General features: G+C 47.6%; 1 protein-coding gene across 3 annotated transcripts in view; it reads left to right on the top strand.

Annotated features, from left to right (window-relative positions):
• Positions 1 to 10,894: 10,894 nt before the first annotated feature.
• Positions 10,895 to 15,499, top strand: part of PAG1 (phosphoprotein membrane anchor with glycosphingolipid microdomains 1) — a 176,648-nt gene continuing 172,043 nt past the window's right edge. For 2 of the 3 annotated variants that reach the window (XM_062188313.1, XM_062188315.1), the window contains exon 1: positions 10,895 to 10,979. The gene's annotated coding sequence lies outside the window, so the exon portion shown is untranslated. The remainder of the gene's footprint in view (positions 10,980 to 15,499) is intronic. The other variant, XM_062188314.1, reaches the window with a different exon arrangement.

The following is a 15,499-nucleotide window of genomic DNA, read 5'->3' on the forward strand; positions in this document are numbered from 1 at the left end:
ATTGCAGCCATTATCTCGGAGGAACTGGTCCTAACTGTTCAGCTAGTTACTCCTGTCCCTTGAGTCCTTTGCTTTGGGCCCCTCCTGGGCTCAGGTGATAGCCCTGATCCAATCAGAAAGCACGTCCAGGCTCAGTGAAGGCTCAGGTCACTTCCCTGAACAGGAAACTATAACAGGCAGAGAGGGAAGGTAACATCGGGATGGGCAGACTCAGTGGGTGCCCTTCTCATGCCAGGCAAGCTGCTGTGCAGCCAATAAAATGCGCTGCTTGGTTTTCTGCTCATCTGTCCCTTCAAGTCCCATAGGTGCTCATATTTTTCCCAGTTTGTAGATTCAATCCTTCTCCAGGTGCTGGGTTCAATCACAGACATGGTCAACGAGAGGTAAATACCAAAGGACCCTTAACCTAGGATTCAGTATCAACTAAACGTTGGTATTAATATGGTTTAGACCACCTAATCCAGTTCTAGTACAGTTCATTTGTTACTCTCAGACTAACCAGCATTCTATTGTTTAGCTACAGTGAGTAAATGACTGATTAAACCTTGATAAGCTTTACAGTTCCTCAATTCAAATGGGCTGATGTGCAGAATTGCTCTTGGCTTTCTTCCTCTGTCTTCCCCCACGAGCCTTCACTTTCTCTTCCATCAGACATGCTCACAATCAACAACGTGAGCCCAGACATATAAAAAAGTCTCGTTACTTTGTATAAAATAATTAGATAATCAATGAAGGGGAAAGGAGATACAAATAAGTATGAAATATAGTGCCTGCTTCCAGATCTTTCTGTTGTGTTGAGCAGGTGAGATACATACACCGATTTCTACACAACAAGGTTGTTTAGGAAAAGCATGAGGTGAAAACAAAGGTATTAGGTGCTACGTTCACTGGAGAAGAGATTCCTCCAGCTAGAATGATCAAGGCCAAGTTCATGGACATAATATGTGGTTTGGGTATTAGAGTATGGCTAGTATATGAGAGGAGAGCTTGAATACAGAACATTAGCAGAGCACAAAAGCAAAAAATGATGAAGGCTAATGAAGAAAGGAAAGGAAACAGATTTAACCAAAGAGTCAGGGTGGGGTTGAAAGAAAGAAAAATAGACTGCAGTCATCTTCTGTGTACCATAGATTGCTTTTTTTTAAAAAAAAAAGATTTATTTATTAATTTATGTGAAAGGCAGAGTTACAGAGAGAGGGAGAGAGATCTTCCATCTGCTGGTTCACTCCCCAAACAGCTGCAACAGCAGGGGTTGGGCCAGGCCAAAGCCAGGTGTCTAGAACTCCATCCAGGTCTCCCACATGGGTGGCAGGAACCCAAGCACTTGGGCCATCTTCCACTGCTTTCCCAGGAGCATTAGCAGGAAGCTGGATCAGAAGTGGAGCAGCTGGGAATAGGATCAGCTCATTTAGAATGCTAGCATCAACTTAATCCACTGTACCACAACATAGCCTCTCTCCATAGCTTTTTTTTTAAGATTTTATTTATTTATTTGAGAGGTAGAGTTACAGACAGTGAGAGGGAGAGACAGAGAGAAAGGTCTTCCTTCCATTGGTTCACTCCCCAAATGGCCACAACAGCTGGAGTTGCACTGATCCAAAGCCAGGAGCCAGGAGCTTCTTCCAGGTCTCCCATGTGGGTGCAGGGACCCAAGCACTTAGGCCATCTTCTACTTCTTTCCCAGGCCACAGCACAGAGCTGGATTGGAAGAGCGGCAGCCGAGACTAGAAAGGGTGTCCTTATGGGATGCAGGCGCTGCAGGTGGAGGATTAACCTACTGCACCACGGAGCCAGCCCCTCCATAGCTTCTTTTAAACAGTAAGTCCAACCTAGTATTTTCAGAAAAAAATGGAATTATGAATATGAACAAGAAAAACTACATGAGATGGTCTGTAATTGATTTCAAAATAAAGTAGTCTAACATGTTCTGGAAAGAAAAAAACTTTACAATCTCACTGTATTTGGTTGGATACTGAACATTCCTCAAATCAGTGATTTGGACGAAGTAAGTCAAAGGAAGAGAATAAAAACTGTAAATGGCTGTTACTGGCTCTACAAAACCAAATAACATGTCTTGGACTCAGCTATCCCTTTCTGTCTGTAAACACAACAGCTCCGAGACTTCGTCTCTTTCCTAGCCAAGAGAAATTAGGCTCCCATGGCTTCAGACAGCTGTCATGCATTTCCCTGACTGCCACCACATGCGTGTTGGTCTCTGCAAATCATTACCAACACCAACATCTGGCTCTGCTTGCTTGCTTTCAAACAGAGCTTAATGTCCCTCTAAGTTTCCAGAAACAGGAAATACCATGTGCACTTCAGTGGAATTTGGGATTAAATATTTCTAAAAGCAACTGCTGTTTTTACAAGGCATCTTGGAGTGATGGTTTATTTTACTTTTTTTTTTTTTTTTTTTTTGATGCCTCTGGGAATTTTCTCTATCTGAATTGCTGTGAAATCCCCAAGGTCACTTGCCTTTTTATCAGGCTGTTGCTGTGCTTTTTTTTTTTTTTTTCATCCCTAGAATATGTTTGAGACTCCACTGAAGGTCTGACCATGAACCACACAAGTAACATTTCAAATACCAGGAGTTTTAGTCAGTTGTTCAGAACTGTAGGCATGACCACTGCCAAGTGTGTGGAAAGTTTAGTCCACACTGGTACTGACTGTCGGCCCCTCTGGAGGGTTTCTCTTCTTTGGGAATGAGGAAGGAAAGAAGGAAGTTCAGCTGAAATGGAATGCTCCTACTCAAGGGGAAACAGCAGTAGGTAAATGGCTAACTCAGAAAACAATAACTACTACTAGTATGCCTATTTTCTAGATAAGAAACCTTATGCAGACTGAAGAAGAAAGCCAGGGAAGCAGTGGAAATTCCTTTACTTCTAAATAGGTTCCTGGGGTGGGTACTAGGCACAGCAGTTAAGTTTTGGCTGGGGATGCCCACAACCCATGTAGGAGTCCCTGGGTTTAAGTTTCAACCCCAATTCTAACCCCACTTCCAGCTAATGCACACTCTGAGAGGCAGCAGGTGATGGCTCAAGAACTTGTGTCTCTGCCACCCATAAAGGAGACCTAGATTGCAATCCAGCTTCCTCAGTCCAAGAGGGTCTAGCCCCAGCTGTTGTGGTTATTTGGGGAGTGAATCAACAAAAGAAAAACCTCTCTCTCTCTCTCTCTCCCTTTCTCCCTCTCTCCCTCTCTCCCTCTCTCCCTCCCTTTCTCTCTCTGAAATAAATAAAAATAAATTTTAAAAAATCTAAAAATGGTTCCTGGTTAGAAGAGAAACCCACCACATTCTGAATTTCCTCTTCCTGTTATCTTTTTTTCTTTTTTAAAAAAGACTTTTTTATTTATTTGAAAGGTCAAGTGGTGGTGGATGGGGCAGGGGAGAACAGAGCAAGAAATAGATCTTCCATGCACTGGTCACTCCCCAGATGGCTGCAATGGATTGGGGGTTGTTCAGTCCAAAGGCTGGAGCCCAGAGTTCTATCCAGGTCTCCCACGTGGGTGGCAAGGGTCCAAGTACCTGGAACATCTTCTGCTGCTTTCCCAGGCTCATTAGCAAGGAGCTCAATCAGAAGCAGAGCAGCTGGGACTCAAACTGGTGCTCCAATATGGGATGCCAGTGTTGCAGGTGGTGGCTTAACCCACAACATCGACCACATCGACCCCTATCTTTTGTCTCTATAAAAGATGGCCTCCACTCATGGGAGGAGGTAACATAGAGATCTGGAAAGACTATTTGCTGAAAAAGTCATTGAAAGGGTGAGATTGAAGGGAGCTGTATGACAGGGCAAGAAATGACAGCAATGCATTAGTCACTAGCATCTGCACATCATTCTGACAACACAAGTTGCTTCTCTTGGAATCGAATCTCCCATTCCGCTTCGTAAATAGTTCTTTCTCCACCATGAACTTTTGCTAATTGGCTGGAAAACAGTTTATATCTAATGAAACACACAGTTTTCTCTGATGCCTATATAACATATGTTCACAAGAACTGTGTTCTACTGAAGTGGTCATCTCTCCCCGCCGTTTGCATATGCACATCAGTTTTACAGCCACAAATCTCGAGTACTGATGGCAGGACAGATATTTAAGGAACGTTTAAGGTCAGGACGACAAAGGACAAGGGGAGTGTGTATTCTCTTATCTGTAATATAAAGACATTTCCTTTAGACATGCTCAGTTTTCCATTTTATAAGCACTGTCTCTCTGGCCACCATCATTTATGTCTCCCAGTGGAAAGATCTAGACATGTCAAATCCTTAAGCCCTGCCTTTTCCTCTGCAGTAAAGTGTGAGGCCACAGAGCTACATTAGCAGGCTTTAACTTGATCTCCCTGAAAACCTTTTCTACATGTTTTCCCTGTTCTCAAAGGAGACTTAAAGTCACTCTTAAGTCTTCTGTCAGAAAAGGAAAGTATTCTCTTAAAAACTACAATCATAGCATACGTTACAATGATAAAATGGACAACAGGAGACAGCTGCAAATTTCAACTGTAGGAGAGATAAAGGGAAAAAAATAGTCTACCCACTAACAGCTAGCATTTATTAGATGCCTACTGTGTGCTGGAAGCTATTGTCACTTTGTATTTAGGTTGATAAATGGCGATGGGGCTGGCGCTGTGGTGCAGCATGTTAAAGCCCTGGCCTGAAGCGCCGGCATCCCATATGGGTGCCGGTTCTAGTCCCAGCTGCTCCTCTTCCAATCCAGTTCTCTGCTATGGCCTGGGATAGCAATGGAAGATGGCCCAGGTCCTTGGACCCCTGCACCCGCGTGGGAGATCCGGAAGAAGCTCCTGGCTCCTGGCTTTGGATCAGTGCAGCTCCGGCTGTTGTGGCCATCTGGGGAGTGAACCAGCGGATGGAAGACCTCTCTCTCTGTCTCTATCCTGTAACTCTGTCTTTCAAATAAATAAAATAAATCCTTTTTTAAAAAATGATAAATGGTGATGCTGGGGGTCTTGGCTGTAGGAGTCTTCATGGTCATGGCTGGCGCCGTGGCTCAATATGCTAATCCTCTGCCTGCAGTGCCAGCACACCGGGTTCTAGTCCTGGTTGGGGCACCGGATTCTGTCCTGGTTGCCCCTCTTCCAGGCCAGCTCTCTGCTGTGGCCCGGGAGTGCAGTGGAGGATGGCCCAAGTGCTTGGGTCCTGCACCCCATGGGAGACCAGGAGAAGCACCTGCCTCCTGGCTTTGGATCAGCGTGGTGCGCCGGCCGCAGAGCGCCGGCCGCAGCGGCCATTGGAGGGTGAACCAACGGCAAAAGGAAGACCTCTCTCTCTCTCTCTCTCTCTCTCACTGTCCACTCTGCCTGTCAAAAAAAAAAAAGTAGTCTTCGTGGTCCACACTGCAGCATGCATGGCTCTCTCCTTCAGCCAGAACAACGTGGTCAGGAGGAAGGGATGAGTAATTCATAAACACTGTAATTGCATACACATTTCCCTAAGTGTTTTTTAAAGTGGTTATCATTGGGCTGGCGCCGTGGCTCACTAGGTTAATTCTCCGCCTGTGGCATCATTATCCCATATGGGTGCCGGGTTCTAGTCCCGGTTGCTCTTCTTCCAGTCCAGCACTCTGCTGTGGCCCAGGAAGGCAATGGAGGATGGCCCAAGTGCTTGGGCCCTTGCGCCCACATGGGAGACCTGGAAGAGACACCTGACTCCTGGCTTCGGATCGGTACAGTGCCAGCTGTAGCAGCCATTTGGGGAGTAAACCAACGGAAGGAAGACCTTTCTCTCTGTCTCTCTCTCTCTCTCTCTCACTGTCTATAACTCTATCTGTCAAATAAAAAATAATAATAATAAATAAATAAATAATAAATAAACTGGTTATCATTTATATTAAGGGATTTACGATGTATTTAATAATCTATGACCATTCATTCTCTCCTATGGACCAAATCAAATGTGCATCACCTCAACACTTTAAGTATAGGCAAACTCTAAGTTGCCAGTATTATCTCAACAACTCCCCACCCACCACCTCCTTGGCCACATGCTGTCTCCCAGCTTTAATTCAGAAGTTGCTGAAATTCAGTCACCAAAGGCCACTATGTTCCATATATCCCTTCCTCTCAGCCCCATGCCTACCTTGGGTCAGAATCTTTGCTTAAGATCCATTTCCCTTCAAGCTTGGGGTTATACTTAACATTGTTGTGAACTTATTGGTGGGCTTGAAAACCAATTTGCAACTAGCCTGCAAATGCACATTATCTACTGTATTGGCTGCTATAAATTGATGTAGATGTGAACATTTGAAATACAGCCACTTCGTAAGTTTCCTGTGTTCAGGTAAAAAGAATTGGGTTTTCCAGTAGTTTTCAGTTTCTCAGGAAGAAAAGCTGGAATACGAATCTCCCTGCTCCATCCCCACCCGCAGTTCAGTTATGGTTTCCAGTGAAGTTATTCACTGTTGCCTGTATCTAAACAAGGCAAGTTTTGTAATAAACCATGCCCTCTAAATTGCAAATAACTTGTACAGATTTTCTTTAAAGATATATTTCTTTGAAAGGCAGAGTGAGAGAGGAAGAAAAAGAGAGAAAGATTTTCCATCTTCCATCTGCTGGTGGACTCCCCAAATGCCCATATCAGCCAGGGTTGGGCCAGGCCAAAGCCAGAAGCCAGGAGCTTTTTCAGGGTCTCCTACTTGGGTACAGGGCCCCAAGCACAGGGGCCATCTTCTGTTGCTTTCCCAGGCACATTAGCAGGGAGCTGAATTGGAAGTGGAACAGCAGGGATTCAAACCAGTGTCCATATGAGATGCTGGCATTGCAGGCAGTGACTCAACCTGCTATGCCACAATGCCAACCCTACTTGCACAAATATTTGAAGCATTTATTTTTCACCAAATGACATCTGATTTGCTCTGAAGTCTGTTTCAGCCCTGACAGTCACCTTGGACTTCCCACAGTTCCCTCATCTGGACTGTGTCTATGAAGTAGGCAGAATTAGAAGATTTTTCACGTCAAAGAATCCCTTTGAGTAAGATAGATGAGAAACTGTAATTAATGAAAGTGGAGAATTTTTGAGCCAAAACTTCTCAGCTCAGTGATAAGCCTGTGATTCTTAGTAGAGAGAGTTTAATAAAAATCTATCCTCGGTTAAACTTCTTGAATGAGGGAGAGAATAGGTTAGGAGGTTTCGCCAGTGTCTGTATAATTGAAAAACCTCACTACTGAAGTTTTTAGAAGCATTGGCTGAAGAAATCCTCAGTTAAAGACAGGCTTTGCTGACCCATACGTAATACAAATCCCAGAGAAAAAAAATGTAGCTGCTATCACTACCAAACAACAATAGTAGCTAATGAGAAACAAATTCTAAACGCAGCCATGTCATTATCAAGACACAGTCAATATTAATAGAGCATTACACACTATGTGTGCTTAAGGCTAACAATAGTGACTCACAATACAAAAAAAATTTTTTTCATATAATTAAAGTCTGAATGCCTTTTTTTAAAGAGGCAGAGAAACACACAGAGAAACACAGATAGAGCTCCAAACTATTGGTTCATTCTTCAACTGCCCACAACATCAGGGCTAGTTCAAGGGGAAGCCAGGAACCAAGTCCAGACCATGTGAGAGACCACAAGGGAGACCATGTGGGTGCCAGGAACACAACTACTTGAGCCATCACTGTTGCCTCCCAGGGTGTGCATTAGCAGGAAGCTGGAATTGGGAGCCAGAGGCAGGTACCAAACCCAAGTACTGTGATGTGCAACGTCGGGATTTTAATTGGCATCTTAGCCACAAGGCCAAACCTGCCCCTAAATTCTGGCTTTCTTAGAGTCAATATACAAATGAATTCAAATCCTATATAGGTAAATATTTTTACTGGAGTCTCTAGCACCTAAGAAAACTGAATGCCAGCTTTGAACTTTTCTCCTGAAAGTCTCAACGTGACTATTCTGCTTCCTTCATGCTGTCTATTAAACAGTTTCTTAAAAAAAATGAACGAAGGGGGACAGTGCTGTGGTGTACCTGGAAAAGCCACTGCCTGCAGTGCCGGCATCCCATATGGGTGCCAGTTTGAGTCCTGGCTGCTCCACTTCCAATCCAGCTCTCTGCTATGGCCTGGAAAAACAGTAGAAGATGGCCCAAGTCCTTGGGCCCCTGCACTCGTGTGGGAGACCTGGAAAAAGCTCATGGCTTCTGGCTTTGGATCAGCCCAACTCCAGCCACTGTAGCCATTTGGGAAGTGATCCAGCAGATGGAAGACTCTCTCTCTCCCTCTCTGCCTCTGCCTCTCTAACTCTGCTTTTCCAATAAATAAATAAATCTTTAAAAAAAGATAAAAATTGAACTAAGTCCTACAACATATGCTGTAGCAGCTCCCTCATTCACAGTGAATTATCTTTTTATTAGGAGTTCATCTTTTCAATTTCAGAATCTCCCACCAGAATAGCTTTGTGAGTTCTGTGGGAAGGAAGAACACAGGCAGAGGGCATAGTTGGCACCTGGTGTTCCAAGGCCAACCTCTGGATTGGAAGATTGTGCATAAACAATACACACTCACCTAGAAACTTTCCTCAGGTGGGGTGGACCTAGAGCCCCCAGCATTTACCACAACACAAGCCCAAGAACTGTTTCTAACACTTTCGGTTCGGTAGCAAGGAGTGGCTTTGACATATATTTCAGGTTTTAATCTACTGATGGCAAACCCATGTATGAAACATTTGGAAATTAAAAACAAATCTTCAGGATGTTATCTGGTGGGGGAAAAAATCTGGCAAGGTTTGAGTGCGGCCCTTGCCAAGGTTTGAGCATGGCCCCTGCTGGGATTAGCGATTTTATCTAATTCACTTAGCTTCTGGGTCCGAGGGAAACCAAGGCAGGAACCCCACAAGTCTCCGCAGGATGTGAGGGCCGGCCTGGCACCTGCAACTCCAACAGCCTTGGCCGAGCTTGCTCTTGCACAGCACATTGCAGTCCTAGTACGTTCAGCCTCCAAACTGGGGTGAAGGCATGTAACGCATTTCCTCCCTACCAACACCAAAGCCTGCCTCGCTCAGACTCCAGGCACAACTTTTGAGAGCTGTGAACAGTACACACAGAAACCATTGTCCTGATAACATCTGAACCAAGGTTTTCCTCAGTTTCAGAAGCCATGCCACGAGAACCGTGGGCTGATGTCCTATTTAAGGCATAGAGTGTGCATAATACTTTTTTTTGGAAACCAATTTTCAGAGCTATCACTGTGAGGTTCCATTAAGGTGCTGAGTGAGAAACGCTGTCCCCTCCAGCTCAACATCTGTCCCCAGCTCAACATCTGCAGGAAGCCACACCTAGCCCCTAGCGTTTCCCCAAAGCACCTTTTCAAGCTCTAGGTTGAGTCCCAAGTTTGTTTCCTCCAACAATGCCCTTTCCTGCACATCGCCCATCACTCTTCCCCTACCCCTTCTAAATGGCCTTCTTCCCCGTCAACTTTAAGCCCCCTTTAATGACCCGTGAAACCAGTGTTCAATACCGAGTGTGTGTCGAATGTTTCACACCGCTTACAACTTTCTTTCCCTGATAAGTAACGTGTAATAGGCGCAGAGAATCTGGACTGGAAGAAAGCACCAGTTGCTTTAGAATGCACGAGGCTTGGCGTCAGCTCCCCGGAGTTCCAGATATGGCTGTGCTCTCTGTCATTGCACAAGTCCATCCCCACCCGGCTGGTGGCTGGACCTGAAGACTGGTCCAAACAAAGCTGCTGTCAGATGGATCCTGAGCGCTCAGGACTCCTGGAATTGCAGAGCCCCACCGTGGCACAGTGGCTGAACCAAGGCCACAGTGGGTAGGCAGGGCCCAGGAATTTGGTCTGCAATTTTAAAAAGGCCTTCGCGTGATCCACGGGCAGGGCACCAGTTCCGGTGCAGGTGGTAGACCAGCCACACTTTGAAGAAGCAAGGATGGGGCGGTCGGGACCTACTGCATGGGCATCCTCCCAGAGCTTGTAGGAAAAGCTGGGTCTCGCCGGCCCCTCCCAGACCTACTGAATCCGGAGATCTTGGCGCACGTTAAGCTTAGGAAGCACTGCTGTAACTTGGTATCTGGGCAAGCTTTACCACCTACTGATACCTGGGCTGACGCCAGCGGTCTGGCTTACTTATTCTAGGGTGCGGCCGGTGCAAAGGGCTTTCGCAAGCTCCCATGGTATTTTAATGGACTGAGGTCCATTGTCCCCCAAATTGCAGCCCTTTATGAATCAGCTATAACCTGAGTTCCACGGGCTTTTGTGGGCTCGCCTGGGACCTCAACGACTGCTTAGCTACACAGCGCTTCAGAAGAGACAATGGACTCTGGAGACAAACAAGTTCAACCGCAGAGCTTCAGGTTTACAGAACCCCAGGCGGGAGACTTCCTGCACCTCGCCGCGCGCACGCCGAGCGCAGCGCCCGCCGGCCGCTCCGGGCGCCCCGCCCGGCCCCGCCCGACTCGCGGCCTCCCCGCCCCTCCGGCCTCCCTCGCTCCCTCCCCCGTGACGTGCCGCAGCCGGCCGCGATCATGCGCACTCGCGCCCCGCGCCCCGCGCCGCCGCGCCGCCTCGGCGCCTGTCATTCTCCGCGGCGCGGCGGCGAGTGCGGACTGCGGTGCCCGGCCGCCGGCGCGCCCGCGATGTGACCGGCCGACTGGGGGCGGGCTGGCGGCACTGCCCGCAGCGGCTTTCCTCGCGCGCGGTTTCTGACTGAGCCGGGATTCCCTCGGAGCCGGAGACACGCACCCGGGGCTCGGAGCGCCGCAGTCCGGGGCCGGCGGCAGCTGCCGCACTCCGGTCCCTGCGGTCGGGTGCAGCCTCAGCCGCCGCCGCCGGGTGGTGCGCCCTGGCGAGTGCCCTAAGCCGGGCACGGCTGAGCCGCAGCGCCTTGGTCCTGCGCCCGCCGCCGCCGCCGCCGCCGGGCAGTGCGGGGTCAGCGGCGCAGCGCACCGCCAGTGTGCGGGGACTGCCACGGAGCGACGTCCCCCGAGGAGATTCCCTGTGGCCCGCGTCCCGGTAAGTTGACTGCAGTTTCTGAAGTTGGAAGGCCCCTTGGGAAGGAGAGGATCGTTTTTATTATCAGCATGCCTGGGGTGGCCCCTCTTGTTAGCCTGGGGAGGGAGCGTTGGGTGCGAAGAAGGGGGACGAGAGAAGAGGCTGGAGTCCAAGACTGGCCACCTCCAGTCTCTGACGCGGGTGCCAGTTGCAAACGCGCTAGGAGAGGACAGGTGCTCCGGGGGGCATTCGCAGTGCTGTGGGCTGCACAGCTCCTTGGCCCTGTGCGGAAGGAGGGGAGAGTGGCAGAGGACGTGCGCAGGGTCTTGTCGCCTCTAGTCCTAGTCCCCTGTGCCGCTCCTGGAGGACCCTCTCTGCCAAGGATCTTGGGGAACGGGAGCTAAGCCTTTGCTTCTTCGGCTTCCCGCGCATCCATCTCCCACTTTACTCTTGCGCTGACAAAAGTTGCCAACGTTTCCATAATTGGAGCCCAGTCCTTTAGGGAAAAGGAGGTGGAATAAAAAGACGAAAAAAAAACCTCCACAGCTTACACGGCAATCCAGGGTTTTGTGCTGCAAAGCACATGAAATGAGAAAAACGTCCTGTGCCTGTGATTTTGTGCACTTGAAGCATGGGGACAGGTCTCATAGGAATAGCATTCAGCTGATTAGACCTGGCTTTCCCCGGTGAGCGTCCTGCACCTCTTATGTAAGCCGCTCTGCGCTGGGCAACTTTGCGTCTGCAGTGGCTGCAGCTGCGGCTCCCCGTGCCGTTTGTTTAAAGTCCAGCTCCAACAGTATTTAATGAAAATGCTGACATGATATAGCGGCCTGCAGTCTGAAACAGAGTGCACTCCTCAAATTGAAGAGTCTCCTAATGGGGAGCATGGGAGGAAGAAGCCAGTATATTTTTCAAGGCAGCTCCAGGAATTGGCCACATACATCATGTTTTAAAATAGCATGCATTGTGCGGAGAGCCTTAAGAAGAACCCTTTTTGAACACATCCCTTTGTTTTAGAGAAAGTGGAAATTGTTCATGCCAGACAATTGTTGAGACTGAAAGTTAAGTGTACCGATGATGGGCTTAATTATCTTAATAAACAAAGAGCATGATTTATAGGTCGCTGCAGTGTCCTACTTTGAAGGGTAGAAATCTTTAACCTTTCTTTCTCAGCTGTGCCCTAGAGATTGCTTTTAAGCAGAGCGATAGATTATCATCATTGATGTTTTAATACTTGTGCTGATTAAATTTGTAAAAGGTACACTTGGAAATGCCATACAGTGCTGCTGTGTGGCTGTTAGACAGTGAGTAATATAGACATCAGTGGGATGTGTGGGGAGTTTGGTATAGAAGTCATTGGTTTAACAAAATAAATTACATGAAGACTGACCTGGGGTGTGTGTGTGTGTGTATGTGTGTGTTTGTGTCTGTATAGATGCATATGTAGATACAGATCCATAGGCTGGGACTTCAGAAAGTTCATGGAAATGGAATAAAAAGACAAGTTTACTTTGGTGCAAAATTTTTTGAAATTCTACATGCAAGGGAAGGGGAAATGGATATTATGAGAAAAATGATAACTTTCAAATCTTTTCAAACCAAATTAAACTTATCTTTTAATTTCATTTTCCCTTAACATTTTAAAATACTCTCATATATATGATTTGGATTTGAAGTACCTATTTAAACCAAAACCAAGGGTGTGTGTTAATGTGAGATTTATTGAGGCAATCTTTAAAGATTGAAGTACATTTATTTATGTTATTCCAGCATAGAACATGTAAAATGTTATTTCAAAAGTTAGAAAGTTAGTTGCATGAACATATTGTGTTGGGTGGGGTTATTGTTTGTTTTTGAAAGTTAAAGTGATGGAGAGAAGGAGAGACAGAGATCTCCCATCCACTGGTTCACCCTGGGGATATCCACAATGGCCTAGCCTGCACCAGTAGCCTGGAACTCCATCCAGGTCTCCCACATGGGTGCAGGGACCCAAGCACTTGGGCCATCTTCTGCTGCTTTCCCAGGTGCATTAGCAGGGAGCTGGATTGGAAGTGGAGCAGCCGGGACTCGAATTGGCGCTCAGACAGGATCCCGGCGGTTTAACGCCGTGTGCCACAATGCTGGCCCCACACTGCGTGGTTTGTGAGAACATGCAGTGCTTATCTCTGAAAGAGGGTATAGCTAAAGCATGGAACCTCAAACAGGTTGGCCCAGAAAACACTGCTGCCTCATAGTTAGGACAGACCAGGGAGCCAGGCTTCTAGCCTGGTATGTATCATTTGTTTGATTTCGGGCAAGTCACCTCAACTCTGTGCCTCAGTATCTTCATCTGGGGACAGCAGCAGTGCCTAAATCATGGGATGGGGATGAGAGTTAAATGTTTGGATGTGTAAAGCTGTTAAGCCAGGATCTGGCATATTAAGCTTGTTCTGGGCAGAATTATCGTAGTTCTGAAGGAGAATGCGTCTTTGGACACTTTGGACATGGGATGGCAGTGGAGGTCACCCTTGGCAACACACATATGTGGTAGGAGAGAGTGGAGGCAGTGCACGTGTATAGCTTGGGCACTTCTTGGACACCCCTAATGACAGAAACACTGGCTGGCGTTTGACTTCCGTCTCCCTTGGTTCTTCGCTGCAAGCCCCTGAGGAAGTTTGTCTCCATATGAGAGATGAGGAAATTCAAGTTCAGGGAGATGAGATAGTAGACCTCGGAGCTGGGATCCCAGCCCTACGCCCTGCTGTCTGGAACCATGTTCTCTTTGACCCTGCTGCCTCAACTTGCTAATGCAATGGGAGCATCATTATCCTCAATTTACGGATGAGGAAATTGAAGCTTCAGGTTTAAAGCATGCAGAATGCCAAACTGCACCCACAACATCAGTCTCCGTGACTGGGGGCTATTAGAACCACCATAATTAGTGTCAGATACACTGCCCAGCATAAAACGCCTCCTAATGTGTGCCAGAGGTGCCAGCAGGTGAGCTTAGTTTTTCCCTTTGGAGCAGATCCTGTGGCTTGGTCCCTGCCTGTTGGTATGTTCAGTCAGAAAGGAAACATCGTGCTGTGGGTACAGTTCACACAGGAGGTTAGTGCTCTCCGCTTGTTTCCTGCCTGCGCATGAGGTTGCAGTGATCCATACCCAGCCCAGTGTAGCACCACAGGGAGTGATAATCAATCCCCAGACAGCAGCGCCCTGTAGTGGGAATGCAGTCTTCGCTGGAAAACTCCCCTTTGGCAGGAAAAAGCCTTCTGCTTGCCTCATTTTATCCTGTGTGCTCGGAGGTGGGGATAGTGCCAATACGCACACTTCCTTTAAGCCTTCGTACCGACGTCGTAGCAAACAGAGTCAGAGCCCTGGGTGAGCAGTCCTTGGTTAAAGGTCTCTGTAACCTGGTGAACTTCAGAGTTTGGGGATGAAAGAGAGGCCATGGCATGTTCGTGGCTTTCTTGGGTTATTACCCGGGTACCAGATAGGTTCTGACCTAAGTACTCGATTTTGGCACAGAAACAACAGGCTGCTCACAGACAGATTTACTCATTTCGTTTGTTGGGGAGGTGGAGAGAAGGAGATCTGTGTGCTGGTTCACTCCCCAAAGCCAGGATCTGGGAACTCAAGCTGAGTCTCCCACCTGGGTGGCAGGGACCCAATGTGAACCATCACCTGCACATTTGCAGGAAGCTGTTTTGGAAATGGAGGAACCAGGTCTCAACACGGGCCCTGCAATATGGGACTCATGTGTCCCATGCAACGACTTAACACCACTGTGCCCAGTGTCTGCCCCAGACTTAATGTTTAATTAAACCTCTTAGCTAGTGTATCCCAGCACTGAAGGGTGCTTGGAGACAGATGTTCACTGTTGGCTTTCTTTTAAAAGAAATCCAGTCTCCCCGAGAGTAAGCTTCCAGGAGGCTCTCTCAATGTGCTTGGGAGACAGCCCCACACTTGCAGAGTGCCAGAAAGAGCCCTTGCCATCCACTGAGTCATCTCACACGTCTCTGAAATATCTTCCCTTTCAAAGCTAGCCCTCCTTTGCAGAGAGCAGGCACCAGCCCTCACGCCATCATTAGCTACGTTCCAAATGTTCTCTGTTTCAGGTTACTCTGTAGGAAAAGTCGCCGCTGATCCTTGTGGCTTGAGCCACGTCTGTTAACTACTTCTGCAGAATTTGTATACAGTTGTTTTATTTCCCATCTGTGTCTTCTATTTAGTGGCTTGTGTGTGGCCACTTGTAGGCCTCCAACTAGTGCTCATCTGACATCAGCTTCCTCCCGCTGTCAGAAGGTAACAGGCACAAGAAATGCAAAGTAATTTTAAGGTCGATGTAAGAAAAGGAAGCTGGTTTTCTCTGCACAGTCGTGTCTACTATTTTGAATTTCCAGTTTGGGCGTGGGGAGTTGAAGGTTGATATTCCTGGAGCTTTGGCTTCATGCATCGTGAGAGGTGTGTTGGATGATTTAGGTTTTTGATTATGCAAGCAAGCAGTTCCTGTGCAAATGGCAAAGCAGCCCCCTCCAGGGTGTTCACTGCTCTTTGGGGGT

This window comes from Lepus europaeus, chromosome 4 (assembly GCF_033115175.1).
Source record: "Lepus europaeus isolate LE1 chromosome 4, mLepTim1.pri, whole genome shotgun sequence".
Taxonomy (NCBI): domain Eukaryota; kingdom Metazoa; phylum Chordata; class Mammalia; order Lagomorpha; family Leporidae; genus Lepus; species Lepus europaeus.